The sequence below is a fragment of the Hemitrygon akajei genome, unplaced genomic scaffold (assembly GCF_048418815.1).
Source record: "Hemitrygon akajei unplaced genomic scaffold, sHemAka1.3 Scf000072, whole genome shotgun sequence".
In the NCBI taxonomy this organism is placed as follows: domain Eukaryota; kingdom Metazoa; phylum Chordata; class Chondrichthyes; order Myliobatiformes; family Dasyatidae; genus Hemitrygon; species Hemitrygon akajei.
In genome coordinates this window covers 166811-185593 of record NW_027331958.1, presented here as the reverse complement: position 1 = coordinate 185593, position 18783 = coordinate 166811, and the positions used below count along the sequence as shown (strand labels likewise).

The following is an 18783-nucleotide window of genomic DNA, read 5'->3' as shown; positions in this document are numbered from 1 at the left end:
TGGGACCCTGGCTGCACAAGTGCCAGTATTTGGGGTAACTGGATTTAACTCCTATTCTGAACTGTGAATCTGTTCCATTGTCTTGTTTTAATGTGCAGTGATTTGGGTAAAACTGAAGAAAGATCAGAATGTGCAGGATTGTGACAAATGGCCAGGGATCTATCAGTAATTCCTCAAGAAGGCGGGCGGGGGGGGGGGGGGCGTTCTGTGTTTCCTTGTGAACTGATAGTGGAGACTTCATCAGACCATTGATAAACAGCCATTATTTTAATGGTTGTACATCACAGATATGGCCATGTTTGTCGCTGCTTCTGACACGTCTGTTGACAATGCTCCTTCTCTCTGTTACTGACACCCGGAGCGATGCTGACTGTAGCAGGTGGGTTGGAGCTTCAGGTCCCCTTCCCGGTGACTGACAGATTTGTCCAGCGAGAGGGAGAAAATTCCCTCTGTGAGATTGTCTTCCCCTCGCCCTTCCCCGAAAGTGAGCATCTCCTCACTCCACGGGTGTGACTTTGCTCACTCCCAGCCCTCATGTGAATTCTCCTTTTGGGAGATCTGCTTTTCTCGCCGCTATCGTCAGGTAGGATCGCTCTGCTCCACGTTCATTCATTTTATGGGACCTATCAAGCCCATGCACTCCTGCTATGGAGATATCTCTCCATTCCTTGGCCCTTCATTACGTGGGGATCTTTCTTCCCCATCCTTCCTCCTCATCTGGGGATTTCTTTTCCCTGTCTAATCTCTCTTCCTCAGTCCACATTCTCCTGTGGTATCTTTCTTATTCTTTCTTCTCGTCGGATCTCTTTTTCCCAACTCCTTCCTCCTGAAGGTGTTATCTCTTCCCCATCCCCCTTCTGATGGGATCCCTTTTCCCCATCCCTCTTCCTCCTGATCGGAGGCCTCTTCCCCGGCCCCCCTCTTCCTCCTGTCGGATCTGCCTTATCCTCCAGTGGGGGTCTGTTAGGTCTTCTCCCGCGACCATTCTGTGGGGATCTCTGTTCCCCATCTCCCGTCCTCCTGTTAGATTTATCTTCTTCTTTTCCTCTTGTGGGAGTCTCTTCCGCCATTTGCCACCCAGACTTGCTCCTCACTGTGGAACTTCCTTTCACCCTTCAACTCCGTCCCTTACATGAATTCTTTTCTCAGCTTCGGGGAAAGAAACAGAATATGGAGAGTTTACCGGGTCACACTGAATGTGTAAATTACTGACATTCGGTGAATACTCTGGAGCTGCACAGTGAGAGGTATCGACAGTAATGGGAACTTCGATTAGTGATTCACTGAAGGATATAATGTTTCATGAAATATCAGAATGATGGAATTGTCTCAGATCCACGGGTTGATTCACTTTGCTCATCAATTTGTCTGTTTGTCTTTAGCCTTGGGTGGAATCAGCTGGGAGATTCAGGAGTGAAGCTGGTGTCTGACGCTTTGAGGCACCCGGAGTGTAAAATACAGGAACTACGGTACGTATCTGACTGTGGGATATTGTGTTAACAGTCACTTGGAGTCTCATCGGGGCATTAATGCGATCAGTAATTGTGTTACTGATGAACATTACGAATTTGTACCGTCTCCTATCTCCGTGTCTTTCATCTCCCCCCTCACTCTCTCTCTCTCTCTCATCTACAGGCTGTGGGGTGTTGGTCTCACAGATTCTGGTGCCGAGGATTTTGTCTCCGCTCTCTGTACATACCGATCACTGGCGGGGCTGAACCTGGAAGGCAACTTGCTCACAGACCGATCTGTCCCCACTCTTCGCTCCCTCATACTGACTGTCCCCAGTCTGGAGTGGATCAAGTGAGTGTTGGTATTAATGTTCAATATTATAAAATACCAGCGGAACCGCGGTCTTCTAGTGGTATTTGTCTCGGAATGTTGTTAACACATTAACCGCAGTCCCCTGTTAATGTCACTGTTGTGTAATTTGTTTAGTTCCTCTTTATGCTCCATCTGTTTCAGGCTTGTGAACAATAATTTCACTTCCACCGGGAAGAAGGAACTGAGGCCTCTGCAGGAACGCAGACCCGGAATGTCAGTGATCCTGTGAACATCTGAATGTGTGAGTATCCCCGTTCATAGGAACTGGACATTTAGGCTGATTTTCCTTTAATACCGGCGCGCGGGTTTCAATTGCCAACTTCAATCGAACTCTCTGTCAAGGCGTTCTCGTAATCACGTTATTCCCCCGCCTGTCCAGCAGGGCCGCTTCCGCCGGATGTCCGTGTGCGTGTGCTCCGCCGTGAGGTCCCGTGGAATTACAAAGCCAGGAAGAGCCTGGGGTCGGGGTTCAGTCTGCGACACTAGCGTCCCGGAGTGGGATTATGCGGGAAGAGAAATCTCTTGCTGACTTTGCTGAGGGCGGTTTATTCAGTAGCCCGGCCAATATAATGGTATTGAAATGACAAATACCTCGGTGGATGTGGCATCCGTTAGTCTCGCGTGACCATGGATCTGCGCCTGGAAAGTCATGATTATGCCTGTGAGTAAGTCTCCGAGCTCTCTTTGCTTAGTGTGGTCCTTGGCTGACACTCTAGAAAAATTTTCCAGCCGTCGCAATAGTGCCGTTTCAATAATTTCAGGGGCCGCATAGCACTCCGAAGTCTCTCCCATGCTTTGCGTAAGGCTAGCTTGGGGTTGTTGTCGTACACTGAACGTATGCGTCTCTCATGTCCACATGATTCCTTTCTCAGCCATTTTGTCATAAGATCCAACTCTAGGATTGCTGTGAGCTGGACTCCGCCGTTTGCATTGGTGAATGAGGAGTACCATGCACGATAATTTTCAGGCTTATGGTCAAACTGGTATAGATCTCTTGGTTACCAATGTCAAATTGGCAGTTGGGAGTATCCTGCAGTTTTGATATTACCATACATTTGTGTTTTTTGTTACGTTGATGGTTAGACCAAAATCTGCACTTGTTTGTACTACTTTCTCTAAGTGGATTTGCAGATCTTCTGAAGCACTTGCTATTAGGGTGGTATCTTCTACATATTGTTGATGTAACATCTCCAATTTTTATCCCATCTAGGTCTTCTATTTCTCTGACAATCATTTCACTGTAGATATTAAATAATTCCGGTGAGGCAACACATCCCTGTCTAACTCCACTTTGAATTTTAGTCCAACTGCTTATATTATCATCAATTTTTACCGCCGCCATTTGGTTCCAATATAAACTTTGAAGCAGTTGTTGGTCCCTTCCGTCAATGTTTAGTTTAGCGAGAATTTGAAATAATTTTTCATGCTGCACTTTCTCGAATGCTTTAGTGAAATCAATAAAACATAAAAATACATCATTTTGATATTCAAATGCCCTTTCTAAAAGCATTCGTTATTTAGAGGTCATTCGGTCTCACGTAGCGTACAGTCACTCAGCCTCACGTTATTGGTGGGTGTACGTAACGTACGGAAACAATGCACCATCCCATTGAAAGGCAACACCTTAAAGCACACACAGCTAAGCGCAGTATTCTAAAAGTGATGTGTCTACCTGCATTTCTGAGCGAAAAACTGGAACTTATCTTAGAGTCGTTCACTGAACCTAATTTAATTCCTTATTCACATCATTCAAACACGAGGTTCGTCCATGGACCTGTATGGACGGTAAGTGGATGTCGAAAGCTGTGTCTGTGAGGGAGGCGGTAAATTGTCCAGAGGCGTCCCAGCATCGGGTGTGTGTTCATGCTGCCGGAAATGGGGGAAGGGGCGTTCCAGCAGGAAGAGACAGAACATACAACATGGAAGAGTACAACACAGCACAGGCCCTTCGGGCAAATATATTCCGCTGAACCAGCTGAAGAGTAAATCCAAAACCTCCAGTAAACGAATTCCTCCTCCTTACACAACGCCCATAATCTTCCATCTTCCTCAGAATCATGTGCCTGTCTAAGCGACTTTTGAAACCTCTGATGTATTTGCCTCTACCACCATACCAGACAACACAGTCCAAGCATTCACCACTCTCTGGGAAAAATAAGTTACCTCTTACATCGGCTTTGAACCTACCCCCTCTGATCGTCAATTCATGCCCTCTGGTATTATATACTTATATTATATACCTTTTTTTGGAAAAAAAATACTGTTTGTCTGCTCTATCTACGCCGCTCAGCCTCCTCCGCTCCAAAGAAAACAGCCTCAGCGTGCCTGGCCTGCTGCGTACCACCAGCATTTTGTGTGCGTTGATTGCAATATTGTTTCCAGTTCTGAGGTCTCGTAACAGGAAGGCTAAGGAAGATTTAGAGCGGTTGCATAGGAGATTTGCCAGGATGCTGCCGAGACTAGATCCGTTTGTATGAGGATACGTTCAGCAAGCTATGAATTTTCCTTTTGAAACATATGGGTGAGGGGTCACTTCACTGAGTTCTACAGATAAAAGATATAGCCCAAGTGGTTAGACAAAGGCTTTTTCTTATTTTGCATGGATTTTCGGGAGGTCCAGTTCCTCTTCATCGCGCTGGACATCCCATATTTATCCAGAAGTAGAGATCAGTTGTATGAGAAATGTCCACTGCCCAGATGCTGTGTTTCAATGGGTGTAATGATTCTTACGCCAATTAATGCCCTCCTGAGTTACATTAGGTGCTGGACACTGAACAATCCCATAGTGCAATGCCTCTAATTTAGGCATTATCTGGAAAACAACATCTGCGCCGTTACCAGAGCCTCCATATTCTTACTGAAATGGACAGACCAGACCTAATGCAATATACCAAAGTGGAATCTTACAAAAATATATCAAACTCTCGATTCCTGTATCGCCAATTCATAGGAAAATAAAGGCAAATACCCCGCATGCCTTCTTTACCACCACATCTACAGGCGTATTCATTTACTAGAGCGGTATGAACTTGGATCACAAAATGTGTGTCCTCGTGAACATTGCTAAATGTCTCGAGACTACCCATATACTGTTCCTTTATATTTAATGTCCCAAATACCCATATTTGGTCTGATTAAACCCTGGCCCCTATTTCTCTGCCCATATCTGCAACTAATATATATCCCGCTGTTTGCTTTGCCGGTCATCTACTCTATCCATCCCATCCACTTTAAGCATATAACCATATAACAATTACAGCATGGAATCAGGCCATCTCGGCCCTTCTAGTCCGTGCTGAACGCTTACTCTCACCTAGTCCCACTGACCCGCACTCAGCCCATAACCCTCCATTCCTTTCCTGTCCATATACCTATCCAATTTTACTTTAAATGACAATACCGAACCTGCCTCTACCACTTCTACTGGAAGCTCATTCCACAAATTTAATATGACACAGCCAATTGGTTTTACAAGTCACATAATTAGTTAAATGGAGATCACCGTGTGCAGTCAAGCTGTTTCAAATGATTGTGTAAAAATACACATATGTCGAAGGTCCAACTGCCAGTGAGACAGTATCCTGTCCGAAGAACTACACCATGAAGACAAAATAACAGTCCAGGCAACTCCGCGAAAAGGCTATTGAACAACACAAATCGAGAGATGGATACAAGATAATTTCCACGTCACAGAATATCCCCTGAGTACAGTTCAGTCAATAATCAAGAAATGGAAAGAGAGACCTATGACAACTATGGAGGAGTTACCATCTTCAGTGGCTGAAATGGGGGAGATCGCGTTTATAACAACTGTTGTCCGGTTGCTTCACCAGTCGCAGCTTTATGGGAGTGTGCTAAGGAGAAAGCCACTGTTGTAAATAACCCACATGAAATCTCGGCTCGAGTTTGCCAGAAGGTAGGTGGGGGGCGTTAAGGTCAGCTGGAAGAAGGTTTTATGGTCTGATGAACACAAAATTGATCATGAAGGCCCTCAAACTAAACGCTATGTTTGGCGAAAGCCAAAGAACGCAAATGACCAAAAACACATCATCCCTACCAAGATGCATGGTGGTGGCTGCATCACGCTGTGGGGATGCTTCACTGCAGCAAGCACTGGAAGTCTTGGAAACGTAGAGGATAAAATAATTACTGCCAAATTGTGGAAATCTTGGAGGACAACCTGATGCAGTCTGCAAAAGAACTGTAACTTCGGAGAAAATTTACACACAGCTATACACACAGACTCAAGGATGTAATTTCGGCCAAAGGCATATCTAATAAATACTGGCTTGAAGGGGGTAAATGCGTATGCAATCAATGAATTCATCTTTATGTTAGTAATTAGTTTAGATCACTTTGTAGAAATCAGTTTTCGCCTTGACACGAACAACTTTGTTTCGGTTGAAGAGGATGTGCTGGAGCTGCTGGAAAGCACCAAGTCACTGGGACCAGACGGGATGTAATCCAGGCGACTGTGGTAGGTGAGGGAGGAGATTGCTGAGACGCTGGTGATGATCTTTACATCATCAATAAGGACGGAAGACGTTCCAGAGGATTGGACGGTTGCGGGTGTTGTTCCCTTGTTCAAGAAAGGGAATAGAGATAGCCCGAAAAATTATAGACAAGTGAGTTTTACTTCAGTCATTAGTAAGTTAATGGAGATGATCCTGAGAGGCAGGATTTTTGAACATTTGGAGAAGCATAATACGATTAAGATAGTCAGCACGGCTTTGTCCAAGACAGTTCGTGCCTTACGAGCCTGATTGAATTTCTTGAGGATGTGACTAAACACATTGATGAAGGTAGAGCCGTAAAAGTAGTGTATATGGATTTCAGCAAGGCATTTTATAAGGTACCCCATACAAGGCTTATTCAGAAAGTAAGGAGGCATGGGATCCAAGGGGACATTGCTTTGTGGATTCACAACTGGCTTTCCCACACAAGGCTGGTGGTTGTAGACGGATCGTATACTGCATGGAGGCCGGTGACCAGTAGAGTGCCTCAGGGATCTGTTCTGGGACCCCTACGGATCATTATAAATGACCTGGATGAGGATGTGTTAGTAAAAGGTTTGGGGTGTTATGGACAGCGTGGAGGGCTGCCAGAGGTCAGAGCGGCACATTGATAGGACGCAAAACTGGGCTGAATAGTGGCAGATGCAGTTCAACTCAGATAAGTGTGAAGTGGTTCATTTTGGTAGGTCAAATATGATGGCAGAATTTAGCTTTAATGGTAAGACTCTTGGCTGTGTGGAGGATCAGAGAGATCTTGGGGTCCGAGTCCAAAGGACGCTCAAAGCAGCTGCACAGGTTGACTCAGTGGTTAAGAAGGCGTACGGTGTATTGGCCTTCATCAATCGTGGAAATGAATTTAAGAACCGAGAAGTAATGTTGCAGCTATATAGGACCCTGGTCAGACCCCACTTCGAGTACTGTGCTCAGTTCTGGTCACCTCACTACAGGAAGGATGTGGATGCCATAGAAAGGATGCAGAGGACATTTATAAGGACGTTGCCTAGATTGGGAAACATGTCTTATGAGAATAGGTTGAGTGAACTCGGCCTTTTCTCCTTGGAGCGACAGAGGATGAGAGGTGACCTGATAGAGGTGTATAAGATATTGAGAGGCGTTGATCGTGTGGATAGTTAGAGGCTTTTTCCCAGGGCTGAAATGGTTGCCACAAGAGGACACAGGTTTAAGGTGTTGGGGAGTAGGTACAGAGGAGATGTCAGGGGTAAGCTTTTTATTCAGAGAGTGGTGAATGGGTGGAATGGGCTGCCGGCAAAGGTAGTGGAGTCAGATACGATAGGGTCTTTTGAGAGAATTTTGGATAGGTATATGAAGCTTAGAAAAATGGAGGGCTATATGTAAGCCTAGTATTTTCTAGGGTAGGGACATGTTCAGCTCAGCATTGTGGGCCGAAGGGCCTGTACTGTGCTGCAGGTTTTCTATGTTTCTATGTTTCTATAAATCCTTCCTCTCACGATCTTCACCAGCAACTTGTCCACGACTGATACACTAGTCCATGATTCCTTGGGATATCTCTACTCCTTTTTGTAATAAGTGATGAACGTTTGCAACGTCCCAATCATCTGGTACCTCTCTCGTCCGTACTGATGATGCAAATATCAGAGACAAAGGTTCAGCAATCCGCTCCCTCGATGCCCACTGTAGCTTGGGGAAAATCTCGTCCGTTTCCTGCGAGTTATCTGTCTTAATACCTTTCACAATCTGCAGTACATCCCTTTTCTGAACGTCTGTACACTCAAACGTGTCAGTTCGCTGTCACTCATTCCCATTACTGCCAAGGTCCTTTTCACTGGTGAATACTGAAGAAAAGTATTCATTAATTACTTCCTCTACCTCCTCCAGCTTCATGCACATGTTTCCATTATCGCTCCTGATTGGTCCTATTCTCACACATATGAAGTATTCTTCACATACTTGCAGGATGCCTTCGGGCTTTCCTTAATCGTGCCCGCCAAGGCCTACTCATCGCCACTTCCGGCTCTTCATATTTAATTCCTGAGCGCCTTCCTGGCACCCTTGCAATTTTCTAGAACTCTCACATTACCTTGTTTCTGGAAACTTTCATCAGCTTTTCTTTACTTCTTAACTGGATTTCCTGCGTTCTTTGCATACCATATTCCTTTTACCCCGTCATCCATTCCGTACCTCAATGGAACATACCGATGCAGAACACCATGCAAATGATCCCTGAGAAAGTAAGGAGGCATGGGATCTAAGGGGACATTTCTTTGTGGATCCAGAACTGGCTTTCCCACAGAAGGCAAAGACTGGTTGTAGACATGTCATATTCTGCATGGATGTCAGTTACTGGTGGAGTGCCTCAGGGATCTGTTTTGGGACCCTAACACTTCGTGATTTTTATAAATAACCTGGATGAGGAAGTGGAGGGATGGGTTAGTAAGTGTTTACTGATGACACAAAGGTTGGAGGTGTTTCTATGATTAATGTCAAAAAACTCACATTATATATACTGTGATTCAAAGCTGTAACACAATAAAACATGAAAACTTCCGAAGGGGTGAACACATTTTATAGGCACTGTAGGAGGAGAATTGAGCCACGTGGCCCATCGAGTCAGCTGCGCCATTTCATCATAGCTGATCCAAACTTTCCTCTCAGCCCCAAGCTCCTGCCTGCTCTCCATATCCCGACATGCCCTGAACAATCAGGAATCTATCATAAAGACGACCTCCACAGCTGCATGCGGCAACAATTCTACAGATTCACCACTCTATGGCTAAAGAAATTCCCTCTCCCCTCTGTTCCAAAACGATGCCCCTCTAATCTGAGATTGTGTCATCTGGTCGTAGACTCTCCCACAATTGAAATCATCCTCTCCACAGACACTCCATCAAATCCGTTTACAATCTGACTGGTTTGAATGATACCCGCCACAATCCCCCCACCCTCCCTCCATTCTTCTGAATTCTAGTGTCTACATGTCCAGAGCCATCAAACGTTCTTCATTTAACAAACCAATGAATCCTTGTATCATTTTTCTGAACATCAGTTGAACCTTCTCCAGTTTCAGTACATCTTTCTGATATAAACGACCCTAAACTGCTCGCTATAGTCAAAGCGGGGCTTCAACGGTGCTATGAAATCTCTACTTTTATATTCTAATCTTCTTGAAGTGAATGCTAACATCGTAATTGCCCTCTTCACCACAGACTCAAACAGAAAATTACTCTTTAGGGAATCATGCACAAGGATTTCAAAGTCCCTTTGCTCCTCACCATTTTGTATTCTCACCCCAGTTTGAAAATTAGTCTGCAATTTCTTTTATTCTACCGAAGTTCATGACCAGATACTTCCCGAAGCTCTATTCCATCTGTCATTTCTCTGCCCATTCTTCTAATCTGAGTTCTTCTGCAGACTCTCTTCTTCTTCAAAACAACCTGCGCTTCCACCTGTCTTTGTATTGTCTGCAAACTTTGCAGAAAGGCTATCAATCCCACCATCGAAATCATTGACATATAACGTTACAAGAATCGGTCCCAACACAGACTGCTATGAAACACCATTAGTCACCAACAGCCAATCAGAAAGCGGTGCCTTTGTTCCAACTTCTTGCCTTCTGCCAATCACCACTTCTGTATCCATGATAGACTTTTTTTTTCCTTTTAATCCCATGGGCTCATGGTTTGTCAAGCAGCCTTATGTGTGATACGTTGTCAAGAACCTTCTAAAATTCAAGAGCACAACATTAACCTATTCTTCTTTGTCTATCCTGCTTGGTATTTCTTCAAAAAATTCCCCCAGGTTTGCCAGGGAAATTTTGCTCTTCAGGAAACCATGCTGATTGCTGCCTTTTTGGTCATGTGTCTCCAAGTACCCTGAGACCTCATCCTCAATAATAGACTCCAACAAACTCTCAACGACTGAGGTCAGACTAACTGTCCTTAGTTTCCTTTGTTCGGCTTCTCTCCCTTCATAAATTGTTGGGTAACATTGCCAAAGTTCTAGACTTCAAGAGCCATTTAAAAATCATAAAAGATCATTACTTATGTTTCCACAATCTAATGAATAAATGAATGAATGAAATTAATTTACTTTGGTCAGTACAAACATAAAAAAAGCATCATTTACAACGATGGTTTCAAAACGATGAACTCATAGGACAAGATTACAACAAAAACATAGATATTCTTTAAAACAGACCGAAAGGATGTAGGCTGAAGTGACAGCTTATTACGCCTACTCCTATTACTTATACAACCATATACTTGGTGTCAATCGTCACATCAAAAACAAAAATAAATCTTAATCTTTTAACACAAAATCCAATTCCAAATGTCATTTATTTACATTACTCGAATTCAGTTTAATTCATGTATTTTATATTTGTTTAATATTTGTTTAAACTTGTTAAATATAGTGCATGCTTTTAAATTCGTACAACTGTTCCATAGATTCGCCACTCTGACCGAAATACTTTTTACATTGATCTTTTTACATTGGTTCTTATCCTTTGTTTTTGAAATACACATGTTCCTCTCAAATTATGTTGACTTTCTCTCATTTAAAAAAAATTCTGGATACTTTGTGGTAGCTGTCCATTTTTTACTTTATACATAATTTGGGTTTAAAATGTACCAATTATCTGAATTTTAAAGTGTTTAGCTGAATAAATAGTAGATTGGTTGGCTCATAATAACTTGTCTTATTTACAATCTCTTCAGTCACCTCATTCAGAACCATTCAGTACGCCATCTGGTCCAGGTGACTTATCCACCTTCAGACCTTACTGTTACCAATAACATTCTCTATGATAATGGCAACTTCACGCACTCATGACCTTATTCTAGCTGACCTTAACGTCCCCTACCTGCCTTCTGACTCCTAACCCCTGAAACAGCCACATACTGCCGGTGAAGACTGATGCAAAATACTTAATCAGTTCGTCCGTCATTTCCTTGTCCTTCATTACTACCTCTCCAGCCTTGTTTCCCAGTGGTCCGATATCCACTCTCGCCTCTCTTTTACACTTTATTTACCAGAATGGACATCTGGAATCCCCTTTAACGTTATTGCCTAGCTTACCGTTGTCTTCCATCTTTTCCTTCTTAATAACATTTTAATTGGCTTCTGTTGGTGTTTAAAAGCTTCTCAATTCTCCAACTTCCCACTAATGTTTGTTCTATTATGTGTCCTTCCTTTGTTAGGCGTGATCATTTGAACTACTGTCGCCTTCCTGTCAGACTGAATCAGTCTGGCCTTTAACTTTCATCTCTCTCATTATCAAGGAGGTTCATCCACTGCCGCTCATTGGATATTTTGCCAGCTTTTTTAGCACCATTCTCTGTAACCCGATCCATTTTACGTGAAAATCATTGGGGATGAGCAGTTCAAGAAATACTCAAACCAACCCTATTAGGCACCATCAATCATTCCAGTGTCAAAGTGACTTAGACCGCAATTCTACCCCATCTGATCCGTGGACTGAACCATAATGTAACTTTTTGATCTTTTCTACAGGTTTTTATGCTTATAGTTGCTGCCACATGATTCACTGATTCACATCAACGAACTGAAAATCTTTTCCTGAAAGGAAAAGAGAAGCAGGGTTTACTTCGGTGTGTTTAATTCCACAGAGCACAGATTCTTTACAGGCAAGGGAGTGTAGTGTTGCAGGCGGTCGCAGACTTGGCCCGCTGAGATAACAGTCCAGTTGTCTACACGTAGAATGGTACAACCGCGCTGAGGGGCCGAATGTCCTGTTACTAATTGAACATACCAGCGGACAAGAGACCCAGAGAACATTTATTTAATGTCCGGGCTTCTTCCATCGAATTCTGACGAAGAAAGCTAGATATTTGTGTAAAATAAATGCGACATCAGTCAAATTCAGCAGAGGGAAAAGGGCCCAATACCATATGATTTCTGCTGTGACATGGTCTCTTGTTTCCAGTAAGTGAGCAGTAAACTGAAGGAGAATGACTTTCTTATATTGCGTCGACTGTGACCTTTTCCTTCTGACCCCGGTTGCTACCTTGGAGAGATGGTGATCCCGGCATGTTTGGCCCATTACTGCAACGGCCCAGCAGCGGACAACCGCTGAAGATGGATTTATAAACGGGCTGATCTGGACATCAGTGCATTTCCAGTCAATGGGCACGCAGTTAAACCTGGAGAAAGGGAATGTCAGCGTTAAGTGCTGAATAAGGTGTTGATCAGGTTTATGAGCGCGTTATCAGCTGAACATTGCACAGGGCGTGTTTCCTTATGTTCGGGCCCATAAAACTCAGATGCTTCGTTTCGCTGTAACCAGACCCTGGAGTTCAGCACCAGGTAAGGACAGAGACCATACGGGGGAAATGTTATGGGTTTTCATTGCGCCCACTTGTCACAGCGGTATTTCTGGTGTTTATCCGAGTTCAATACAGTCTTTTAATTTGCGCGAGTTTCCCTATGTGTCCTTTTATTTTGCCTGTGTATATCTTTTTCAGCAAAGAGTGGGTACGTCTGCCGGTGATATTTACAGTAAAGCTTCCTGAAGTAAATTCACTGGCTGTTGATAAATATATCGAAGTGTACACAGAGTGGGCACTTTATTCTGTTCCTTCTGTACCTAATTCGGTGCTCACTGAGTGCACGCTCAGGGACTCTGAGGATTATGCTCTTCATTCAAGACCTGAAGAGATGTCCTCCTTCTTCAAATAAAGGGTCTGCCCTTCCTCTACCATCAACGCTGCCCTCATCCGCATCTCTTTTATTTCGCATGTCTGCCCTCACGTTTATTTTCCGCCACCCCACCACGGATAGTGTTCCTCTTGTCCTCAGATACCACCCCACCAGTTTTCTGCTGCATGATCTGTAAGTGAGAGATCCCCGCAGCTCTGGTCCGACCCGATGTCAATGTTTCCAGCAGCAAGAGGCGGACTTTTCCACAGTCCGGGTTTTTAATGATCCGGGACCGAGGGACAGAAGGATCGCTTTAGGGAATCCTTCGCTGGTGGTATCGACACTATCTGCCCATCCCCAGCTGCATTTCTGTAGGAACGTTCTGGTGGGGGTTAATAAGGAACTCGACCTACATTGCCAATAATAGTGAGGGGGAATGTAAGGAGGTAGCCCTACTATATAGACTGGTGCTGACGCCGGAGACGGATCACCGCTTGCGGTGTTCTTTCCCTTATTTCAACAAGGATGTTGTTACTTCCGTCGTAGTTCAAAGAAGGTTGAGTACGTTGATAGCTGGTTTATGTGAATTCTCTTGTCAGAAATTACCTATGAGCCAAAGTTAGTCTTGATGAATAAAAGGCGTCTTTACCCGCTGCTGTTTAGATAAATGAGTTGAACATTTGCTAGGAATATTTAACATCAGGCGGAGTCTTGGCATGAATGTGGAGAATTAGCATGTGGTGTCTTAGCAACCGCTGAAACAGATGTGTATAGATGAACGGCTTATTATGGCGCGGGGCTGGTGTACTTTTGGAATTTTCTACTTTAAAGGAAAAGAGAATCACGGCTTTTTTTTTAATGTGCTCAGTTGCGCAGAGCATAAACGGCTCAGCTGTGATCATGAAGAATTTCGGAATACGATTGAGGGGACGAATGTCCTGTCACTAATTCCAAATGCCAGCAGAACACGCTGTCAAATTAGAGACCCAGCGATTTTAATGTTTAGAGATTTTTCTATCTCTTTCTGACGAGGAGCGGTTGATGGATTTGAAAAATAAATCGATCATATTTTATATGATTTCATATAATTTCAAATGATTTCATATATGAGGATTTCATATGATGGTGTTGTGATGTGGCAACTTGTTTCCAGCATATCTGCAATAAATTCAAGGATAATGGGCGCTGTTGCCTTGCTGTTGACTTTGACTGGTAGGCATCTCTGGGAGATGGTATTCAGGGTAATGTTGCGACCTTGCCCATTACTGTAATGGTCCAACTGGGGACAACTGTCGAAGGTGGCTTTACCATCGGGCTGACGCTGAGCTCAGATCGGCTCCACGCATCTGGGGCACAGTTACACCAGGAGAAAGGGAATGTCCAGCAGTCAAATTGAAAGATTATTCCAAATGCATACTTGATCACAGTTCACAGATATTTATTCTGCTATCTCTAAGCAATAAAGTAACAGTGAACTTTACTCTGAGCTGACGCTGGGGTTTATAGTCAGGGTTATTTTAGGCCCTTACTGTTAGGGCCCATAAAATTCAGATGCTCCGATTCGCTGTGAGATAAGAACAGAGTCTGTGCTGGGTGGGCAACGTCATGGTATTTCAATACGCCCACTTGTCACGGCAGTGTTTCTAGTGTTTCTATCGGTTCAATATTGCGCCTAAAATTGCACAGCTTTCTGCATATGTATTGTTATTTTTATTCTGGCGTGTGTCGTTTTAGTAAAAGACGGGCCATGATATTTAAAATAAAACTTCCGGAAATAAATGTGACTGGCTGTTGATAAAATATCTAAGTTTACACACAGTGGTCACTAATGGACTGTATAAAGTACAGTCCCTCCTGTACCTACTGATGTGGGCACTGAGTGCATGTTCGCGGTTTCTGCTGCTGTTGCCTGTCCTCTCCAATATTCTGCATGCTACGCGGTTAGTGATGCATTTTTGCAGACTATTATCGTAACGCGTGGTTACTTGACTTACTGTCGCCTTCCTGTCAGATTGAATCAGTCTGGCCAATCTCCTTGATCTCTGTTGTTAACAAGGCATTTTCACCCGCAGAACTGCCTCTCACTGTGTTTTACGTCTGGTTGCTTGCTTCTTTCCTGCTCCAGTCTCTGTAAAACGACCCGCTTGTACGTGAGTATCAAAGGAGATCAGCAGTTTTCTGTGATACTCTGAATACCCCGTCAGGCACCAACAATCATTCCACTGTCAAAGCCACTTAGATGTCATTTCTTCCCCATTCTGATGTTTGATCTGAAGAACAACTGAACTTCATCTCCATGTCCTTACGCATTGAATTGCTATCGCAGGATTAACTGATCCGCAGTGACGAGCTGGTATACGGGTGTACCTAATAAAGAGATCACCGAGTGTACTTTCCATTTAGACACAATCTCCCGCATTGTAGGCATGAGCAAGGATGAGATCTGGGCCGAATTCCAACAACAGGTTGTCGCTGACCAATCAGTGGACACAGATACCTGTTATGAGGGAGGGATGATCTAGAAAGAGAGAGAGATGGTCGCTGTGCATCAACTAACGCGTGGCCACTCGCAGCTTTTGTCGCTGAACAGATGTAAGTGTTCACAGCTAGGAAAGGTTTACGAAACGTGAAATCTTTTCCTTATTGTACTCTGTTTTACTATGCCCTTCAATTAATAAGTAGAATCAAAAATACGTGACTTTTCAGTGTTCATTCTAATTATTCATAGATGCATATAGACGCGATTTTATCTTCCGGTACACGATGAATCGGTGGATTTAAACCATATACGCTGCTATTAGATAAAGGCGTGGAGTTGATTGCATTCGCAGTTAAATAGGTGAATGAGAAGAGACTATTGGTTAGTGTTTAGATAAATGAGTTGAGCGCTTGCTGCGAGCAAACAACATGACGTGGCTTCTTGACAGGAACGTGGAGAACATGTCTGCCTGTTGTTGATGGAGCAGAAATAGATAAAGATCTACTAAATGTCTTTTTGTTTTGCACGGGCTGGGACTAGTTTGTTCTTCAAATTCTCTTGCTGAACGGAACAGAGAAACAGAGAGTTTTTTTCCCCCAGGTCTATTCCAAAAACTAAGCAGTAAACTGCCGACATGAGATTAGTTATCTCTACTAGAGGGGAAAGGTCGGAATTACATATGATCTGGTAAATTGTTTCAGGCAAGTGAGCAGTAAACTGAAGGGAATGGCGTTCATATCTTGCTGTCGACTTTGACCAGTAGTTATCTCGGGGGGATTTAAACCTCGGCACAGCTGATTCCCAGCTGGCTCATCAATGAGATTGTTTAACCATATAACCATCTAGCAATTACAGTACGGAGACAGGCCATCTCGGCACTTCAAGTCGGTGTCTAGTATTACTCTCACCTAGTCCCACCTGCTTGCACTCAGCCCATAAACCTCCATTCCTTTTCTGTCCATATACCTATCCACTTGTTTTCAAATGACAAAATCAAACCTGCCTCAACCACTTCTACTGGAAGCTCGTTCCACACAGCTACCACTCTCTGAGTAAAGAAATTCCCCGACATGTTACCCTTAAACTTTTGCCCCCTAACTCTCAACTCATGTCCTCTTGTTTGAATCTCCCCTACTCTCAATGGAAAAAGCCTATCCACGTCAACTCTATCCATCCCCCTCATAATTTTAAATACCTCTATCAAGTCCCCTCTCAACCTTCTATGCTCCCTAGAATAAAGACCTAACTTGTTCAACCTTTCTCTATAACTTAGGTGCTGAAACCCAGGTAACATTCTAGTAAATCTCCTCTGTACTGTCTGTATTTTGTTGACATCTTTGCTATAATTCGGTGACCAGAACTGCACATAATACTCCAAATTTGGCCTCACCAATGCCTTGTACAATTTTAACATTACATCCCAACTCCTCTACTAAATGCTCTGATTTATAAAGGCCAACATACCAAAAGCTTCCTTCATCACCCTATCCACATGAGATTCCACCTTCAGGGAACTATGCACCGTTATTCTTAGATCACTCTGTTCTACTGCATTCCTCAATGCCCTACCATTTACCATGTATACATATATTCTGCCACATTTAACTGCGGACAATAGTTAAAGATGGCTTTATAAACAGGCTGACCTTGAAGTCAGTGCACTTGAGGCGATGGGAGCAGAGCTAAATCTGGAGAAAGCCAATGCTCAGTGTTGAAAGGAAATGATTTTTCCAAATGCACAATACTTCATCAGAGTTCAGAGTGCCCTTCCCCCTGCTGTCTCTGTGCAGTGAACCCACAGCTGTCTCTGTCCTGAGCTGTCGCTGGGGTTTATAGTTTGACAATAAACTGCTCTCAAACTGAAGAATATTTCAATGCGATAACATGAACGGAAATGAAGCAGAATGTGGGCCACCGTTCCTCCCTGGAACAAATAGAATGGGGACGATATACAGTATGTAATCTTTGTCACCGTACGCCGAAGTACAATATTAAACCTGATTTGCTTGAACGAGTTTCTGTGTTGTTCAGTTCAAGGTCTGGGGAGCAGTGTGTGGAGTTACGGGATGATTAGAGTGAGGGTGTTATCAACTGACCATTACTCAGGTCGTGTTCACTTACTGTTCGGGACCACAAAATCCAGGTGTTTGGATTCGCTGGAAGCAGAATGTGGGGATCAGCACAAAGTAAGGACAGAGAGACTGTACTGGGTGGAAAGCGTTACGGTGTTTTAATATACGCACTTACAACGATACCAATATTGTCTCTCGTGCAATGCTGTATTTGCAATTATGCTGCATTACAGATCTGTATCTTTTTGCACTGTGCATGTGTAATTTTTGGCAAAGACGGGACACATCTGTTACTGAAATTTAGAACTTACTGAAATAAACGTCACTGGCTGTTGATAAAATATCTAAGTTTACACACAGTGGTCACTGTATAATGTACAGTCCCTCTTGTACCTACTGATGTGGGCACTGAGTGCATGTCCGCGGTTTCTGCTGCGTTTGCCTGTCCTCTCCAATATTCTGCATGTTACGCAGTTAGTGATGCATTTTTGCAGACTATTATCGTAACGCGTGTTTCCTTGACTTACTGTCGCCTTCCTGTCAGATTGGATCAGTCTGGCCAATCTCCTTGATCTCTGTTGTTAACAAGGCATTTTCACCCGCAGAACTGCCTCTCACTGTGTTTTACGTCTGGTTGTTTGCTTCTTTCCTGCTCCAGTCTCTGTAAAACGACCCGCTTGTACGTGAGTATCAAAGGAGATCAGCAGTTTTCTGTGATACTCTGAATACCCCGTCAGGCACCAACAATCATTCCACTGTCAAAGCCACTTAGATGTCATTTGTTCCGCATTCTGATGTTTGATCTGAAGAACAACTGAACTTCATCTCCATGTCCTTACGCATTGAATTGCTATCGCAGGATTAACTGATCCGCAGTGACGAGCTGGTATACGGGTGTACCTAATAAAGAGGTCACCGAGTGTACTTTCCATTTAGACACACTCTCCCCCATTGTAGGCATGAGCAAGGGTGAGATATGGGCCGAATTCCAACAACAGGTTGTCGCTGACCAATCAGTGGACACAGATACCTGTTATGAGGGAGGGATGATCTAGAAAGAGAGAGAGATGGTCGCTGTGCATCAACTAACGCGCGGCCGCTCGCAGCTTTTGTCGCTGCACAGATGTAAGTGTTCACAGCTAGGAAAGGTTTACGAAACGTGAAATCTTTTCCTTATTGTACTCTGTTTTATTATGCCCCACAATTAACAAGTAAAATCAAAAATATGTAACTTTCAGTGTTCATTCTAAATATT

General features: G+C 43.6%; 1 protein-coding gene across 3 annotated transcripts in view; it reads left to right on the top strand.

The window, feature by feature from the left end:
- Positions 1-2002: 2002 nt before the first annotated feature.
- Positions 2003-18783, top strand: part of LOC140722197 (NACHT, LRR and PYD domains-containing protein 3-like) — a 49132-nt gene continuing 32351 nt past the window's right edge. For 2 of the 3 annotated variants that reach the window (XM_073036992.1, XM_073036990.1), the window contains exon 1: positions 12603-12644. The gene's annotated coding sequence lies outside the window, so the exon portion shown is untranslated. Of the gene's footprint in view, positions 2066-12602; positions 12645-18783 lie in introns of those variants that run through there. The other variant, XM_073036991.1, reaches the window with a different exon arrangement.